This window comes from Pipistrellus hanaki (assembly GCF_964339955.1).
Source record: "Pipistrellus hanaki genome assembly, chromosome: 2".
Taxonomy (NCBI): Eukaryota; Metazoa; Chordata; class Mammalia; order Chiroptera; family Vespertilionidae; genus Pipistrellus; species Pipistrellus hanaki.
The window spans coordinates 109,082,895-109,098,907 of record NC_140504.1 but is presented as its reverse complement, the minus strand read 5'-3'; the positions used below and the strand labels follow the sequence as shown (position 1 = coordinate 109,098,907).

The window sequence follows — 16,013 nt, the reverse complement described above, 5'->3', positions numbered from 1 at the left end:
GCATCGTTGGTGATTGGCCAGGGACTGAATTGGCTTTCTACACATGGTCTTAAGTTGGAAGTGGGGCCCACAGTACAGAGACTGGGCTTCCTGGTCTGTTTGCTGTAGATCGCAGGTCAGTTTTATTGTCACATGTCGTCTGGTTGTGTTGTTCGTTTGTCTATTCAGTCTCACCTGGAAAAAATAAAAGGTGGTAAGACAAGAACCTGTTCTGCTATTAACTTCTATGCCTTTAGATGCTAAGACTGAGCCTCACAGAGAGCTGGCACTCAATAGATAGTTGGTGAAAGAATCAATTCAGGGTCAGAAGGCTCCTCAGAAGCAAGTAGTCTTATAGACCTCTCTTACCCTCAATAACTATACTTTCTTATCTATAAATGGACATCTCCCATCCTTTTAATAATGATTATTATTTCTTGAACAGTGACAGTAGTCATGCACCACTTTACAATGGAAAACTACCTGAGAAATGTGTCCTTAAGTGATCTTGTCGTGGAAACATCACAGACCTACATGGAGCAGTCTACCACACACCTAGGCCACACGGTACAGCCTACTACTCCTGGGCTACAAGCCGGCACAGCACTTTACTGTACAATAGATCACAAGATTAAATAAAGCACAAGATAAAAATGACACAATCAAGTCATGCAGTAAACAAAAGATGTATGAGGCTGCTGTCAGCATACTGCTGTAGAGCAGACTGTTTTTTTATAACTAGAGTCACTTTACATTATAATAAAATGTAGAGTATAGTAAACGCATACACCAGGAACAGTCGTTATCATCATTATCAAGTGCTATGTGCTGCACTTTCACATGACTGGCAGCGCAGTGTGTTTGTTTAACCAGCATCAGCACGGACATGAAGTAATGCCTTATGCTACATTAGAAAGCTACAGTTGCGCCGAGACCGGTTTGGCTCAATGGTTAGAGCATCGGCTTGGGGACTGAAGGGTCCCAGGTTCGATTCCGGTCAAGGGTATGTACCTTGGTTGGGGGCATATGCCCAGTAGGGGGTGTGCAAGAGGCAGCTGATCGATGACTCTCTCTCATTGATGTTTCTAACTCTCTATCTCTCTCCCTTCCTCTCTGTACAAAATCAATAAAATATAAAATAAAATAAAAGAAAGCTACAGCTGCATTATAATCTGTGGGGCCACTTTCCTACATGTGCCTGCACTGACTGCAATGTCATTATGTGGCCCAGGACTGTATGCTCTATTGGAGGCACCTCGAATTCACTCTCTCCTTTAATCCTCTCAGCAGCCCAAGGACATGGATGACTCTCATTTTACAGAGGAGGATTAAGATTCTGAGTTATTGTCTTGCCCTCATTACTCACAGGGGCTAGTCCTGGGATACAGCACAACTGCTTTCTTTCTCTGGGACTTGCCACTTCCTCTTCTTTAAAAACGGGTGACAAAAACACTTACATCAAAATCTTGCTATGAAATCAATAATGAGGGTGGGGGGAGAGAAAAGGCTCTTTCTTATGATACAGTGCCAGCCACACAGTGTGAAGTAATAAAGGAACTAGAAAGTCATCAGGATGGGTCAAGCACAGAGGCTAAAACTAGTGAGCAGGATTCTAAGGAGAAGCAGAATATTTACATGACTTCAAAGTATCTTCACACAGTTACTTTTTAATTATAAAGGAAGGAATATTCACCACATTATGGAGCAACTGGCAGATACCACCTTAACCGGGAAACAAAAGATAAGTCCCTCAGTATTGAAAAAAAATAGCATAATACATTCCTTTGAAATGACATAATGCAGTGGTATTACTGGCTAAAAGAAAATAGAAAGAAAGAAAAAAGAAAAAAAAAAAAGCATAACCTGAATCTAATCCAAATTTAATCATGAGAAACAAGCACAAATTGTGGGCATTTAACAAAGTAAATAGTCTGAACTCAGCATAAATGTGAAGGTTAAAGAAGCTCTGAGGAGTCGATCCAGATTAGAGACCAAAGAAGTATGGCAACTAAACACAACAGATGACCCAGGATTGCATCTGAGCCTTATTACTTATTACTAGAGGCCCAGTGCATGAATTCATGCATGGGTGGGATACAGCTGGCCTGCCCCAATAGGGGCCCATCAGGCCAGGCCAGCTGGGAGGAGGGGCTGTGGGTGGTTGGCCAACTCGCCCTGCCCCTGATTGGGGTGTTGGTAGCTGATTGAGGCGTCTGGCCTGCTGGGGGAGGAGGGGTGGCAATCAGGGCCTAGTTGGCTGCCACAGTACATGTCACAGCCACCAGTTGTTCTGCTGATCAGTTCTCTGGCTTCTATATATATATATAGACTAGAAGCCCAGTGCACGAAATTCATGCATGGGGGGTGTCTCTCAGCCCAGACTGCACCCTCTCCAATCTGGGACCCCTAGAAGGATGTCCAACTGCCCATTTAGATCCAATTCCAGTAGGACCAGGCCTAAACGGACAGTTGGACATCCCTCTCACAAGCCAGGACTATTGGCTCCCAATTGCTCACCTGCCTGCCTTCCTGATTGCCCATAACTGCTTCTGCCTGCCAGCCTGATCACCCCTTAACCACTCCCCTGCCAGCCTAATTGTCCCTAACTGCCCTTCCCTGCAGGCCTGGTCATCCCTAACTGCCCTCCCCTGAAGGCTTGATCACCCCCAGCTGCCCTCCTTGCAGGCCTGGTCCCTCCCAAGTGCCCTCCCTTGCTGGCCATCTTGTGGGGGCCATCTTGTGTCCACATGGGGCAGGATCTTTGACCACATGGGGAAAGCCATCTTGTATGTTGGAGTTATGGTCAATTTGCATATTACTCTTTTATTAGATAGGATAGAGACCTGGTGCATGGGTGGAGGCTGGCTAGTTTGACCCGAAGGATGTCCCAGATCAGGGTGGGGGTTCCCTTGGAGGGTGGGATGGCCTGGATGAGGGGCCTATAATGGTTTGCAGGCTGGCCATGCCCCCTGGTGACCCAAGCAGAGGCTGTGGTAACTAGGGTTTATTTATCTCCTACAATTGAAATTTTGTAGCCTGGAGTGGAGACAAGCCTTCTGCTCACTCCTTGGTGGCAGGGGATTTATTTATCTTCTATAATTGAAACTTTGTAGCCTTAAGCAGAGGCCTGAACTGGCCAAGGTGTGCGGAAAGCTTGGCTTGCTCCATCACCTGGGAAACCCAAGCCTCCCTCCAGCTTTCTTTATGGCTGCAGCCATCTTAGTTGAGTTATGATAATTTGCATACTCACTCCTGATTGACTGATGAGTGTGGCTTCTGGGCTGTGGGTATAGTGGAGTAATGGTTAATTTGCATATCATTCTTTTATTATATAAGATACTGCACAATTAAAAAGTGACCTGTCTATGGCGTTGATCCCCTCAAACCTTCAGTTGATGGTTCAGAGTTGAGGAAAATCCAATGAGATAATGACAGGAAAGTCTTTATATAAAGCTTGAAGTGCTGTGCTCTTGTGGTTGTTTGCTTGTGTAAGCTTGTGATGTGAGTTTTGGAAGCAACTATAAAATGAACTTACTTGGTATGTAAATTCACTAATTAACAAGGTCAGAACTAATCCCAGGTCTCTATCGCTTCAATCCTATCCTTAACATTAGATTATGGACTACAAGGAAGAGTTAAGGAGAGGAAATTTTCTCTCACACCTTGACTTGTTTTTATCCTGTGAGGTCTGAAAGGTGCTGGCCGCCAATCCAGAGGCCAGGCTGGATCCCTGCCCCTGTCCCGAGGCAGCTCTGTCTCCTGTCTCCTTGATGGGCCCTGGGACCAGGGGCAAGAGTGGATCTCGGTAAGTCTAAATATTAGGAGAAGGAATAGAATATTGGGGACCAGCCACAATTATAAGAAATATTAATCATGCTCTGTTAACCATGATCTTTCTGTTCTCATTAAAGAAAGCACATTGTAACCTCACTAAGAGTTGTACGCCATGGGGCATGGGAGCTAACATCAGACTGCAGTCCATCCTCCTGTCCTGAGAACTGCCTATCATTATGGAAAGATTTATTATATAACCTCGTGGCTGAAACAATCTCATCCCAGAGGCACCTGCTTTTTACAACCCCCCAATCCCTATTACCAGTAATCTGGTCCTGGGGTGCCAGCCCTCCGAGATTCCCCTCCAGTGTGAGACCTACAACTTTCAATCATTATCCCATGCCTACTTTCCCATACCTGCAATTCCTTCTTTCCCAGGTAATCTTTGTCCTTCTACCCATTATAAGCAGCTGGCTTATAGTGAGAGGCAGAGCATATTTTAGTGGATGACAGCTGCTCTCCCATACTGCTGGCATTATTGGAATAAACACTCATATATAACTCAACCTCACCTCTGCTTAATTGGCTCAAGCAATGACAAGCAGCCTGGATCCCTGGGTTGTCTGGTTACATACATAACAGACAGAGGCTGATTGCCTCTTAGTATTCTCTCTTCCATATCTGATGCTGAAATGGCATCTTTCTTAAATCTGATGCTAAGCAGACTTTTTTCTCTCCATCTGAAAATATTGAAGGAAAAAAAGGGAGGTTGGGAGGTCTCAATTAGGATTCTGGCCTCTACACATATCCAAATATCTAAGGTTGTTGCTTTTATTTCCTTATTAACATTTCTAAAAACAAAATATATGGGCTGACTAGGAAACACACATTTTTCCTGCTCTTAGCAATGGGTTCCAAATAAGGGTGCATCAAAATTTACTTTTTACACTGACTTCAAACAACTGTGTTTCACTGGTTAATTAGGAAGAACACATCTATAAGTGATTTTCCTCCATGAGGTGATAATTTCATTTACAAAATGACAATGTCTTCTGGTTCAGGTAAACAGAACCAGAAAATATTATGCGTAGATAAAATGGTACTAAGTATACCTGTTGGCCTCGGTTTTCCCACCTGTCAAATAAATTATGGATTTATTGTGAGAGTTAAAGGTATAATAAAGAGGAGATAAATATTTTCTATGAACAGTTGTTAAGTGAAAACAAATACCCCAGGCTCAACGTGGTGCAGTTAGAAAATGATTCTCCTCATTCCCTCCCTACCCCTATACTTCTCAGCTAGAAGACTCACTGAGCTTCTCAAATTGACTGCATACCAATGATAAATTCCTGAAATTGGAAAGAATGTTCCCTGTGAGACAGCCTATTGTTCAGTGGTGGACATGAGAAAGGACAGGGGAGGAACCCAGTTTTAAAAACAGAAAAGGAAATTCAGGTTAGTATGAACAAATGGATGACTGCAATCACATTTTGATGCTTTCTATTAGTGGGAATGCATTTATTCTGCTTGTTTTGTTTAAGGAAAGTGTTGTGAGGTTTTCAGAAATCCATAGACTAATAAAAAAATAATAATAATAACATGCTGCTATTTGGAGTGCCTCAAGCAGTTAAACTAAAGATATTTTATTTAGCATTGAACTTTGCCAGAAACAATCATCAGGTGATAGCTTTATTCATATCAACAAGTTCTCTGATTTCTTTAGGAAGCAAGAGACTAAGTTAATTAAGCCCCACTTTATTTGCTACCCCAATCATAAATAATAAACTAAATCCACTTAAAATTTTTCAGCAATGATTTGCATACTTGCCTTCAGGTGATAATTTCTTTACAAGCATAAAGTTAATTGTTATTTTGCCACTCATTTAATTTCTCATTAAAATTTCTTTAAGGTTGTCAAGACATTAACTTTTGCAACATCTATGCAAAAGGAACAGAAAGTGTACAAAATACAAATGTACTATAAGAAATATGTAAAAATTATTTTTCTGTTTCACAATTAAAATGTTTTAATAATAGCTACTGTTATTTATTAATTACTACAATGTATTAAGTATCACATTCCAGGCACTAGGGGAGAGGCTTTTAACAGGTGTCCTCTACTTCTTAAGACAAACCATAGCTGTTGGTACTATTATATGCTCCTAGAGCCCCTCAGCTAATGAGGGGATGAATTTTTCTGCTTGACTTTGTGGATGAAAAGGGGGCCTCATAATCCTGACAAGCTCAGGGGAGGCCTGCATGGCAAGCCTTACAAATTCAGAGTCTAAAGTAACCAGAGGATGATCTGAAATGAAAACTTCCTATCTAAAAGCCAGTCATGGTGGGTAGTCATGTCCTAGACCATACCTACTTTGACACAGGTCAATCTTTGCCAGTAGACTGAACCTGTCTATTGTCTTTTTACATTTATGATAACATACCTTTGGAATGTCGAAGAACTCCCCCTATTCCAGACCCCTCAGGTTGCCATCTCCCTCCAGAGCAGACCACAGAACCCCTCACTGCTATCTTGTTCCCCGCATACCATCTCTATGTGCTATAAAAGTTAACTATCCTGTACTCACTAATGTAAAAGTATGTGTCTATCATTTTACATTTTACCCAATCTCAGAGATTTTCTTCTTTTCTTTCTCCTGCCTCCCTAATCTACAACCAATGGATTTCTTGTAACCCCCTTACATCTCCTTTGATTCTAATGTATAGAATAAGGTGTCCAATTGCCATTCTCTGGAGTATTTTCTCTATCCCTTGAAATTTTGCTTTCAGGTAATTGTCAGTTGGCTCAAATAAACTCATAAAAAAATATCTCCAGGTTTTGACATTTCTTTCTTCCTGTATAACTTCATTCTCCCACCCCCACTAGGACTCTTATCATGTCACTTTGTTAAAAACTCACTTTTAGCTACTGAACATATTTTACATTTCTGGAATCCATCGGTTATTATTATTATTTTTTTAATCCGTATGACACATTGTCCCTTCCTGCAGTTCTGCAGAATTCTAGGTGTCAGAAGTGGTTAACAGAATTGGGGAAACATTGAGGAAGTGTTTCTGGTCCACAGTGAATTTGTGTAGTGAATTTTACTGGGTCAAATTTAGTTGAACCCTTCTGATGTTGGTCTAGCAATTAAATATACATGAGACAGATTAACAAGGGAAGGAATCCATTTAATTACATGCATAATTTGGGAACCTCACATATATGAGTCAGAGACCCCGGACAAAGGGAAAATGAGGTATATACAGCAACATTCTGAGCCAAGGATGCAGTAAAGCACTTTGGGGCTTCAGAGAGGAGGAAGGTTGTTTGCAGGGTGATAAGAGCAGATGCTCAGAAATCAGAAGTTTGCCCTTCCCTGAGGATAGACCATAAAAAAAGGTTTTCTGGTGATAACTCTTATTATGGGCAAGGCCCCTAATTTCAATTCTTCAAGGGAGAGGAAATTTTTTTCTCATGATCCCAAAGGGTTAGCCTTCCACTCAACGTAGGTCACATCCCAAAGTCGGACGTCTTGGAGAGGTCTGTTCTGAGTCCTTTCACATGAACCCAGCTTTCCCAGCACTTACTAGAAAACAATTAACTGTGCACCAAATTCATTAGGTATTTTACTAGGCACTCAAATACCTAATGAATTTGGTGCCCAATTAATTGTTTTCTTCTAAAAAGCCTTGATTAGTTAAATAAACTTAAATACGAATTTTTAAAATAGTAGATCTAGTGAAGGGTTTTTGTCTCCAAAATATTAGCCAGGGAGGGAGGAGGGAGGAAGGGTCAGAATGAGAGTAACTTCTTGTTCCTCTGAGATGGGCACTACTTAATTCAACCTTGTTCCACCTGGGCGCTCCCCCATACCTGAACAGCTCTTTGTGTCCCTAAGAGGACTACTGGGTAAGGAACAAGGTCCCACGGCCACCTTAGCACACGCGGGGAATCGCATTAAACTTTAAAGGAGCGTGTTTACCAGCAAACAAAGGGCGGCGGGTCTCTGGTCCCAGGACCAGCTGGGCCGCCTGGGAAGAGCAAGAGCTGAGAGCCACCGTAACAAATGGACATTCCACACTCCAGCAGATACACACCCTGCTGCGGCTACTGGGGCTGCATCCGCCAGATCCAGCTACCTGGCCCACAGCTGGTTCTCCACCACCCGAGAACTTTTCTGCCCCTCTGGAGCCAGAGGTGGGCAGGTGGAGTCTCTAAGACACCCCCCCCCCCCACACACACACACACACACACATACACTGAACTCAGTGGGAGGCCCTTTCCAAGTGGAAGGTGAAGCTCGTAAATCCTTAGAAGACACTCACAAGACAGAGGGCCAGCGGGCAGTGCAAAGCCTGCGGAGCAAGAACAAAGGGAAGCAGCGGCCCTGGAGGATGCTGTGCTCCGCGGTGCCCCACTCTGGCCGGCTCGCGGACGCTGTCTGGTGCGCAGGTACCGGCTTTGGGAGCTGCGGATGTGTGTTGAGAAGGTACACAAAGCCTCCCTTCCGCGGGGCCAGGCGCACGGACTCGCCTCCACGCCACCCATGGTCCGTCACATTCCTGCATCCCTGCGCCTTCTGGGACCTGAGGGCACGTTGGATGCCAGGTGCAGTGCCAGGCGGAGCCCGTACAGGTAACCCTTGGGGAAACCCAGGCTGCCGGAGGCAGTGGCTGGCTGGGGAGAGGCATGCCATTTTAGGCAGCCGCGCAGCCCGCGCAGCCCCCCGCAGCCAGGCTGCCATCGTTCTCTGCCTGGGGAGGGCTCGGCGAGCCGCCCAGGAGTGCCCGCCGAGCACTCCGCCAGCTCCAGCCAGCCGCAGGCCAGCCTGGGGGGGCGCGGGTAGCGGGGAGAGTGCAACTTCGCGGTGTGGCGCCCCCCGCTCGGTGAGCCCAGGCCCGTGGGGAGCGGAGGGGCCGCGGAGGCAGAGGCGGCGCTGACCTCGGGGCGGGCGCGGCGCTGCCTGTGCGCGGGGGGTCCGGAGCCTGTGCCCGGCCCGCCGCTGAGGCCGCCATCCTTCCCCCGCCCGCGCCGCCCGCAGCTGGAACAATGAGGCGACGGGCGCGGAGCCTCCCGCAGCCTCGCGCGGGCCCGAGGCCGTGCCACCCGCCGCGCTGCAGCTGTCGCCCGGCGCCGAGCCGCTCCGGCCCCGGGGAGGCGACCCTGCAGGCCCCCGAGACACGAGCGCGGGTCGCCCTGGGCTCCGGAGGCTGCCCGGCGCGGGAGGGGCGGCCGCCCGCGGGAGGACCTGAGCTGCGCGTTTGGGGTCTGCAGCCCCAAGTTCCGCGGCGCGTGGCGGGGGCTCCGGGCGGGGCCGCTCCAGGGGCGGCGGGTGAGTGTGGGAGCGCGTGGCGCGCGCAGCCCGAGCCGCTGCAGGAGGACAGAGTGTGACACGCACGTCCCCGGACGCAGCGCCCAGAGCCGGGGAGCGGAGCCCCGCGGCGCCGGAGCAGGCGGGTGAGGAGAGCTGGGGTCGCGCTAGGGGCCTGCGTCCTCCTCCGTGTCACCACCGCGCAGCTCAGTGCGGAGCTAGTCTGGGCGACGAGGAGCCCGACCTGTGTTTGGGGGGAAGGGTGGGGGCATTGAGGGTACTTTGGGGGGAGAAACAGGGAATTCTTGAAAGGGCGAGCGAAATGGAGGGCTTGCGCTTTGGGAAGGGGCAGTTGTGCCCCTGTGGCTCAGTCATAGTGACCTTTTATTTTATTTCGGTTCTGGAAAGGAATCTAGGTTTTTAATTGTCTTACTAGACCCTTCCCCCTTGAGAAACTGCACTTCTTAAAGCTTAAAGCGCATTCTACTGATTCTAGTTTTGTGTTAGCTGTAAGTGATTAGGGACAAAATGGACCTTGCAGATCCTAAATACCGGGTGCTTGTTTTTTGTATGCAGGAGAACTCCTGCTATTGGGTTGTCTTACTTTTGCTCCCTGAGAGAGGGTGGTTGATGCTTTCTTTCAGTACCAAATGGACCTCCACCGCGTTCCGATTTGACGGTGCTGGGAACCGAGACTCCAGCAAGCGCTGCCTCCCAGAGCCAGCAGCTCTGCAGGGAGAAGCTACTTTCCAGGAATCCGGGGACACTTGTGGTCGCCTCCCAGGTGTCTCCACGAACCCTGTGTGTTTGGTCAACTGAAGTTCCAAGGCTGTTTTGAAATCCGAGAAGCACTGTGGGAGAAAAGTCCGTGCCTGGCTGGATTTTTGTGAGTTTATTTTCCTGGTCATGCTGAAAATTGGGCGAGTGCAAACTATGTTTGGTCGAACTCTTTGTTTTCCGTGCCATTGATGTTCTAATCTGGAAAGGAGCACGCGGGGCCTCAGCTCGTGGACTCTGCTGGCTAGGGCAGCGTTGCTGGACTCACATGTTTGCTATTTAAGTATTATTTGCAGGTTTAAAAAGCCTGGTGCGAGTAACTTGATACTTTTTTTTTTTAATTTGGCCAACTTATTTTGCCATTTTGAAATAAAATTTGATGAATGAAGAATTTCAATAAATTAATATGCGATGTTTCATCCTGTTGTGAATTTAGTTAGGGTTAACGTATCTTTTAAAGGAAAAAGAATGTGTATCCTGGAACCTCTTTTTACCCATTCTCCTTTCTCTTTACCGATTTTCTACAACCCACAACAAAAATGTTTACACTTGAAGGTTTGCATTTCCTACTAATGCATTAGAAAAACTGTTGACTATAGCGTATGGATTTTGTGATCAAAATGGAGGAAAGCCTAAAATAATAGGTGCCTTAAATTTACAGTTAAGTAAAAGGAAAAAGGGGCACTTAAACATGTTGAGTTCTTGATTCAGCTTTTATTGTGATTGGTAAGAGTGTAGCATTTTACCTTTGCTTGGTGCAGGAGAAGCATCCACTCCTAGTGGAGCTCTGCGCCCAAGGAGGAGGTGGAGACAGCGTTCAGAGTCAGACCAGCATTGGTGAGTTTATTATGCGGGGAGACATGATACAGAAGTGAGTATATTTAGACTGGAGGATTCTAGGCCAACATAATTTAATATTTGAAAATATGTGAATAGACTTATTATGCAGAGAAGAGCAATCAACTCTGCTTGGTTTCTGATGAGGATAATTAAGAGTGAAAGGGATTCCTCTGAGGTGAAGACTTAAACTGGGTCTAGGGAAGGATTTGTGGCCAGCCAGAGAGATTAGTTAAGTCAGGAAGTGGTTGCTGAGAAATTCCTGTAGATACTTGCTTCTGGAGTTTTTGTGTTTTGTTCTCCACCCCCCCCCCCCATCCCAGTTTCTCCTCTTTATAAGATGATTTAAGTGTGTGTGTCTCTGATCAACTGTATATAGTAACTGAAATTTTATACTCTTGGTCTAGAATTTATCTAAGCATTTCTCAAGTGCTAAGTTTTCTCTAAAACAACAAACTCATTCCTAGGTTTCTACATCTTCTGCTTAGGTAAACAACTGGTGGGTTTCTTTCCAAAACTTGCAGACATGTGTCCTTTGAGATGTTTTCAATTAATTTGCAGATTTGATGACTCATTCTTGATATTTTTCAATAAAAATATCTTACACATGATGATAGTCTCTTTTGTTTAGAGTACTAATATGCATCTTCTCTTTAAATATGCTTTTTCCCCCTCCTGGATCTTCTGTTATATGATCTTAATTTTAATTGTACTTTATTTGATTTGCTTAACATATAAGCAAAAGCTAATGTCCTCATGGTCGATGTATGTTAAGTTTTGAGTGGCTAAGCCCTGAAAGCTGCTCCTTAAAAAAGAACTGTGGGATGAAATTCACAACTGACTGTAAGGGAAATAATTACACAGACTCAGGTACTAATTTTGGAACCCAGAAAGTGCAGCGGCACATTCATACAGAAATTTTTAATGTTATTCAGCTGATGCCAAGACCAAAGACAGTTTGTGGTATAGATGACCAGCTCCTGTTAGCAAGTAAACATCAGACTTTCAATTTAATATACCTGCCATTTTCTGAAAGCCCCCCTTCCTATTTTTTACAGATTTGTTTGTAAACATTATTAAGTATACCTCTTACTAAATCCCATCCTAATCTGAAATTCCAAATTCTCCCCCAAAAAGACATTGGTGGGGAGTAGCTGCAATTCAGAAATGCTTGGAACCCACCTAGACTTGCGTAAATGGCAGCCATACCTTTAAAGGGTGTGAGGTGGGAACTGGGCCATCTGAAGGCTTTTGCTCTTGGTAAAAGCTGGTTCCCAGCAGTTGCCACCTGCAGGTTCTGGGCTGTTGCACTACACCAAGTGCACCTGTTATGGGGAAGGAAGTGTTGTGTGGGTGGGAATGAATCAGAGGAATGCTGCTCATTCTTGGGGAGTTTTGTTTGCATGGAACTTTTCTCTGTGTCCCCCTCCCCCTGGTTTCTGCTGCCCTCTATGGTCTGCTCTAAAGGAGAATTTGGAATTCAAGGTAGACATGGGCTCTAACAAACTAGGAGGGTGTGAAGGTTGGGTTTGCAGTTTTGCACTGAACATTCTCAGAGCAAAGCATCCAGAAAAGCTCATGGGGCCTTCCGAACTGAGTCCCAGGGATTGTGGCCCTGCAGGGACCCACTCGGAAGTCTGGTCCTCACCCGAGCTCAGCTTTAGGGCTGTAAGATGAAGACTCAGATTAAATCCACTCCAAGGTGTCTTCTGGTGCTGAGATTCCATGAAATTGATAATTACACATTCTGGCATATGCAAAGCTAATTCTTATGCTCAAAAGAGAACATTTATTAAGCATGTTGGACAGCTCTTCAAACACCGTGTAGTACATGGGAGAATAGTAATTCAAAGAACGACACAGCCACTGATTGGAACTTCCTATATGCCACACCCTACCCTTTCCTCCTCATACTTATCAAAGCACACCTTAGCCACAGCCCTGGGACATATTATCATCCCCATTAGACAGGTGAGGAGACAGCCGCAGTAAGGTGAAGCACCTTCCTCCAAAATCTCCTGGTGAGAAAGTGGCAGAGCTGGGAATTGGACCTGGGGTCTTGTGTCTCCAAAGTCCATGCTGTTAGACTGAGAATGACTCTACAGGGAAGGGGAATGACTCCTCCTATCCTTTTGTCAGGGCCAGAGAATAGTTGGGACTGTGAGCTTTCACTTGTCCAAACAGTGGTTGGATTTTGAAGATTGCATAGGATGGAAGGGGCTAGCATGGGGCCATGCAGACAGAAAGCCCATGTATCTACCAGAAGCTGGAAGCTGAAAGAGGCTTCAGCAGCAGCTTACAAACTGCTCCTAAAGTTTGCACTATCCAGGCATTCAGTATTAGATAAAATTCAAGCTCATAGGAAGGGTTGTCAGAGCAAGTAAAATTTCCAAGGAAAAATTTAAGCTAAGACTCAAGAAAATTATCCTCGTGTTTGAGGTACTGGGTTGATGAAGAGAGCAAGTTCATAAAGTAGTCTCTTGGGACATTTAGAAATACAATGGCTAAATCATAAGGGACTATGCTGTGAAGAAAAACTCTGAATATCTTGATTACGAGTCTCTGTTTTCACAAGTTTATAATTCACATGTTACATTCTACTCTAGGCTGCTTCTAGTGTTTGAGCCTGAGAAGAAATGCTTTATTAAATTTAAAACAATTGGTTTCCATGCTCAAATTATACAGATTTTTCAAGTAAAAATGATTCCATGTTGGTGATTGTTGTGGTTTTCAAAATTATTTAGCTTCAAATTAAATTTGGGAAAGATTAAATGTGTTAGATATCCAGTAGCTTTCAGTATCCTATATAATAAAGATGTAATATGCAAATGATCATTACGCCTTGAAGCTTAAGGACTGACCATGCAAGGACTGGATCACAGATCAGCAAGAGGGTGGGGCAGCGAGTTACAAGCAGGTGGCCAAGAGCTACAGGAGGAGGCAGGGCAGCAAGCTATGAAGGGAAGGGGTGGGAGAGGGAGCAGAGGGAGCTACAGTAGGATGTGGCAGCAGGTGGAGAGCTACTTGAGGGTGGCAGCAAGCTACTGGTGCACAGATTTGTGCACAGGGCTACTAGTTCAGAAATAAATTTGAAAAGTAGTTTCCTTTAAAATATAGTGATGATTTTTCAGAAACATAAGTCTGTTATTATATGCTGAAAACTTATATTTGTAATTCTGACCACAAATGGGTAGAAAAAAGTACAGTTAATAATAGTATTTGTTTTCTAAAATGATACAGTTAACACAATTACAATATGAAACTTTAGGTGCATGATTAAATGAATTAATTTGGTTCTACGATTAGAAGAGGGATCTTGCTGAGTAAGTTATATTTTAAAATCAGATACACTATATCCCATGAGAAATCCTAATATGAAAAAGAGAGCTGTCTTTAAAAAGAGCATGTGCATTCTCTTTGTCTCTCCCTCTCTCTTTTACACACACACACACACACACACACACACACACACACAGGAGGAATATGCACTAATATGTTTTTACTTAGGAGTAAGAACTTGAATTAGGATACTTAATTGTTGGGATTCCCTTATAACAAAATCAGGACCTGACCTCTGGCCTCTGACTGAGAGAACATTGTGTTTCCTATATCATCTCTGAGATCATTGTGTGCCCCATTTTCTAGGTGGCTTTTGAGAAGATATCAAAGATGTTTCAGTTTTACACTTTACTCTTAACTTAATACAAATGGGATAGATATGGTAAAACACATTTATGTATGTTTGTGTGTTTGTTAATATTATTTTAAAATGTTTTTATTGATTTTAGAGAGAAAGGAAGGGAGAAGGATAGATAGAAACATCAATGAGAGAGAAATATTGATCGGCTACCTCTTGCACACCCGTAATGGGGATGGAGCCCGCCATCTGGGCATGTGCCCAGAACAGTGATCAAACCCCTGAACTCCTGGTTCATGGGTGGACACTAAGCCACTTCAGGTGGGCTATTAATATTCTTTATAACAGCAGCATCCTCAGGGTACCTTTGGTGGTTTGCAGAATGACTGAGTGCTATATATTTATTGGAATGGAAAGAACTTCTTAGGTGTTTCAGGTCAACCTAAAGTTGACCAAATAGTGTAGGTAACTCAGTATCTCTGCTGGAAAATGGGTTACTATTTGAGGTTTCCCTGAATTATAGTCCTCAGATCACTTCAGTCTTTAGATAAAAGAATTAAGACAATAAGCTCCAGAGTTTTATTTTTAAAAAGCACTATATCCCTTAATTCCCAAGGAATTTATTAATTTATGACTAAATGAGAATCTGACAAATGCAACATGGTTTACTTTATTGTGTATTTGTACATAACATGTGCATATGTATATAATTTCTATTTTATAAAGTGTGGTTTCCCTCTTTGAGTTACAGTAAAGTTAAAAAACTGTATTCCTCAGGCCTATGTTCAAAATTAGTAGCCAGAAGAATTGAACTAGTTAAGTGATTGGCCTGACTCAGTACTTGGTTCTTTATAATACTATTCAGAGATGCTATTAAATAGATTATATCATCACTTTAGGTAGGAGAGTTTCAGAAATTGTCTAGATAGGAGTAGAAAAATGTCTATAAAGTGCAGCTTAAAAATAATGTGATTGTTTCTGTTATTGCTTGCTTCACTCTACACCTTCCACCACTTAGTTAAAATATATCATACTGTATTATAGTCTTATCCCAATAATACACCCCACATCACTGTTTGACATATATGTAGAAATAGAAGCATGAATCTTTTTGGTTTGTGTGGTGGTGGTGGTGGTGGTTGTTTTTGGTTTTTTTGTTTTGTTTTGTTTTGTTTTGGTTTTGTTTGTTTTTTGTCAATATTTTCATGACTGATAAGCATAGTATTAGCTGTAAAAACAGAAGTGAGCAAAAGAGAAGCTTTAGATTGTATTAAATAATGTGCCTCATAAAAGGTAGTCAAAATAATCCTAGACCCAGGAGCCTTTGCTGTTCCTAAGTGGCCTTGTTATAACCCAATTATAAAACGGAATTCTGTGCATATGACCAAAGTATAATGTGCATGTTTTACTGGCAATACTAAACTCACCTTACCCTAGATCTCCTCCCGCAGACCCCTGCTTCCCAGGTGCCCAAATTTAACCTATTTTAAATTTATCACATCATACTGAAGATGAGAGGTGAGTTTTGAGTGTAGAAATGTATAAACTGATCCTGCATAGTGGCCAGAGAATTTGGTTCTGGAATTACCAGTCCTGGCTGTGCCCAGCAGTCCCCCTAAATGCCCTGTGCAGTCCTTGTAGCAGGCAGCAGAGGGTGCTATCTGCCAAGTGCCTACTCTACCCAGAACTATCAGCTT

The 16,013-nt window shown here is 44.0% G+C and overlaps 1 protein-coding gene across 4 annotated transcripts in view; it reads left to right on the top strand.

Annotated features, from left to right (window-relative positions):
- The first annotated feature begins 8,335 nt into the window (after positions 1 to 8,335).
- ST6GAL2 (ST6 beta-galactoside alpha-2,6-sialyltransferase 2) overlaps positions 8,336 to 16,013 on the top strand; it is a 97,119-nt gene continuing 89,441 nt past the window's right edge. For 2 of the 4 annotated variants that reach the window (XM_084872477.1, XM_084872474.1), the window contains exon 1: positions 8,540 to 8,640. The gene's annotated coding sequence lies outside the window, so the exon portion shown is untranslated. Of the gene's footprint in view, positions 8,390 to 8,539; positions 8,641 to 9,139; positions 9,212 to 16,013 lie in introns of those variants that run through there. The other 2 variants (XM_084872475.1, XM_084872476.1) reach the window with 2 other exon arrangements.